Here is a 3655-nt window from a genome sequence, read left to right on the forward strand (position 1 = left end):
ACCCTTAGTTGTCCCATGTTGGAACTTAATTCTCCTAGGGAGGTGTTAATTTGCTCCCAGTAGTCTTGTGGAGGAAAGTGCATCCCTTGAGGTATCTCAGGGATTTCTTGATGAGAGGGGTCTCTTGTTTGCTCCATCTTCTTCTTTAGTGATGGGCTTGAGGTCATGCCTTCTCAGTTGAACCGGCTTTGGATGCCATAAATGGTTATGGAAAAACAAAAAGCAATGCTTTTACCACACCAAACTTAAAAGGTTTGCTCGTCCTCGAGCAAAAGAAGAAAGAAGTGAGTAGAAGAAGAAGAATTGGATGAGATGGATGTGAGTGGTGAGGAGGTATTGAGGTGATTGGTGAATGGGTGAAGAAGAAGAGAGGGTGGTGGGGTTGGTGAGGATCCTGTGGGGTTCACAGATCCTTAGGTGTCAAGGAAAAGTCATCCCTGCACCAAATGGCATCAAAATCCACGTTTTGAGCCAATTCTGGCGTTAAACGCCGGGCTGGTGCCCATTCCTGGCGTTTAACGCCAGGTTGTTGCCCTTTACTGGCGTTTAACGCCAGTCTGGTGCCCCTTTCTGGCGTTAAACGCCCAGAATGGTGCCAGACTGGGCGTTAAACGCCCAACTGCTAGGCTTACTGGCGTTTGAACGCCAGCAGCATCTTCCTCCAGGGTGTGCTGTTTTTCTTCCTGTTTTTCATTCTGTTTTTGCTTTTTTCATTATTTTTGTGACTTCTTATGATCATCAACCTACAAAAAAAGATAAAATAACAAAAGGAAATAGTTAATTATAAAACATTGGGTTGCCTCCCAACAAGCGCTTCTTTAATGTCATTAGCTTGACAGAGGGCTCTCATGGAGCCTCACAGATACTCAGAGCAATGTTGGAACCTCCCAACACCAAACTTAGAGTTTGAATGTGGGGGTTCAACACCAAACTTAGAGTTTGGTTGTGGCCTCCCAACACCAAACTTAGAGTTTGGCTGTGGGGGCTCTGTTTGTCTCTGATTTGAGGGAAGCTCTTCAAGCTTCCTCTCCATGGTGACAGAGGGATATCCTTGAGCCTTAAACACCAAGGATTCTTCATTCACTTGAATGATCAACTCTCCTCTATCAACATCAATCACAGCCTTTGCTGTGGCTAGGAAGGGTCTGCCAAGGATGATGGGTTCATCCATGCACTTCCCAGGATCTTGTCTCTTTTGAGGTAATTTCTGCCTAGACAAGTCATCCAGTTCTTTGGTGAGCAAGGGAGGTTCATCTTCCCAAGTCTCATTTCCAAATAACTTGTCATTTAACTTCATGATTGCTCCAAGGTATTTAGCAACTTGCTCTTCAGTGACATACTCATCCTCCTCAGAGGAAGAATACTCATCAGAGCTCATGAATGGCAGAAGTAAGTCCAATGGAATCTCTATGGTCTCAATTTGAGCCTCAGATTCCCATGGTTCCTCATTGAGGAACTCAGAGGAGGTTGGTACACGCCCACTGAGATCTTCCTTAGTGGCGTCCTCCTCCTCTCTTTCCTCTCCATATTCGGCCATGTCTATGGCTTTGCACTCTCCTTTTGGATTTTCTTCTGTATTACTTGGAAGAGTACTAGGAGGGAGTTCAGTAATTTTCTTGCTCAGCTGTCCCACTTGTTCTTCCAAATTTCTGATGGAGGACCTTGTTTCAGTCATGAAACTTTGAGTGGTCTTTATTAGATCAGAGACCATTGTTGCTAAGTCAGAAGTATTCTGCTTAGAACTCTCTGTCTGTTGCTGAGAAGATGATGGAAAAGGCTTGCTATTGCTAAACCTGTTTCTTCCACCATTATTGTTATTGAAACCTTGTTGAGGTCTCTCTTGATTCTTCCATGAGAAATTTGGGTGATTTCTCCATGAAGAATTATAGGTGTTTCCATAGGGTTCTCCTAGGTAATTCACCTCTTCCATTGAAGGGTTCTCAGGATCATAAGCTTCTTCCTCAGATGAAGCATCCTTAGTACTGTTTGGTGCATTTTGCATTCCAGACAGACTTTGAGAAATCAAATTGACTTGTTGAGTCAATATCTTGTTCTGAGCCAATATGGCGTTCAGAGTATCAATCTCAAGAACTCCTTTCTTCTGACTAGTCCCATTGTTCACAGGATTCCTTTCAGAAGTGTACATGAATTGGTTAGTTGCAACCATTTCAATTAGCTCTTGAGCTTCTGTAGGCGTCTTCTTCAGATGAAGAGATCCTCCAGCAGAGCTATCCAAGGACATCTTAGATAGTTCAGAGAGACCATCATAGAAAATACCTATGATGCTCCATTCAGAAAGCATGTCAGAAGGACACTTTCTGATTAATTGTTTGTATCTTTCCCAAGCTTCATAGAGGGATTCTCCATCCTTCTGTCTGAAGGTTTGGACTTCCACTCTAAGCTTACTCAATTTTTGAGGTGGAAAGAACTTTGCCAAGAAGGCATTGACTAGCTTTTCCCATGAGTCCAGGCTTTCTTTAGGTTGTGAGTCCAACCATGTCCTAGCTTTGTCTCTTACAGCAAAAGGGAATAGCATCAGTCTGTAGACCTCAGGGTCAACCCCATTAGTCTTGACTGTGTCACAGATTTGCAAGAACTCAGCTAAAAACTGATGAGGATCTTCCATTGGAAGTCCATGGAACTTGCAATTCTGTTGCATTAGAGAAACTAATTGAGGCTTTAGCTCAAAGTTGTTTGCTCCAATGGCAGGGATAGAGATGCTTCTCCCATAGAAATCAGGAGTAGGTGCAGTAAAGTCACCCAGCACCTTCCTTGCATTGTTGGCATTGTTGTTTTCGGCTGCCATGTGTTCTTCTTCTTTGGAGAATTCGGTTAGGTCCTTTAAAGAGAGTTGTGCTTTGGTTTCTCTTAGCTTTCTCTTCAAGGTCTTCTCCGGCTCAGGGTCAGCTTCAACAAGAATGCCTTTGTCTTTGTTCCTGCTCATATGAAGAAGAAGAGAACAAGAAAATATGGAATCCTCTATGTCACAGTATAGAGATTCCTTGAGGTGTCAGAGGAAAAGAAAGGTAGAAGACAGAAGTAGAAAATTCGAACATGTCCAAGAAGAGGGAGTTCGAATTTTTACATGAAGGAATAGTGTTAGTCCATAAATAGAAGGATGTGAGAAGAAGGGAAGTAATTTTCGAAAATTAAGTAAAAGATTTTGAAAACATTTTGAAAAACACTAATTGATTTTCGAAAACAAAAGTGGGAAAGAAGTAAAGTGATTTTTGAAAAAGATTTTGAAATTAGAAATTAAAAAGATTTGATTGAAAACTATTTTGAAAAAGATGTGATTAAAAAGATTTGATTGAAAAGTTATGGTTTTAAAAAGATGTGATTGAGAAGATATGATTTGAAAACAATTTTAAAAGATATGATTTGAAAACAATTTGAAAAGATATGATTTTGAAAATTAATGACTTGCCTAACAAGAAAAGATATGATTCAAACATAAAACCTTCCTTAACAGAAAAGGCAAAAAATGTTCAATCAAATCATTAATTGTTAGTAAGTATCTTTGAAAAAGGAAAGAAATTGATTTTGAAAACATTTGATTGAAAAGATATGATTTGAAAAAGATTTGATTTTGAAAAACTTTGAAAACTTGAAAAAAATTGATTTTGAAAACAAAATCTTCCCCCTTTGCCATCCT

At 40.2% G+C, this 3655-nt stretch overlaps 1 non-coding gene across 1 annotated transcript; it reads left to right on the forward strand.

The window, feature by feature from the left end:
* Nucleotides 1-2296: 2296 nt before the first annotated feature.
* LOC130977453 (small nucleolar RNA R71) lies at nt 2297-2404 on the forward strand. The gene has a single exon (XR_009085143.1). It is a non-coding gene; the product is annotated as a small nucleolar RNA R71 (small nucleolar RNA).
* Nucleotides 2405-3655: the final 1251 nt, after the last annotated feature.

Source organism: Arachis stenosperma, chromosome 4, assembly GCF_014773155.1.
Source record: "Arachis stenosperma cultivar V10309 chromosome 4, arast.V10309.gnm1.PFL2, whole genome shotgun sequence".
In the NCBI taxonomy this organism is placed as follows: Eukaryota; Viridiplantae; Streptophyta; class Magnoliopsida; order Fabales; family Fabaceae; genus Arachis; species Arachis stenosperma.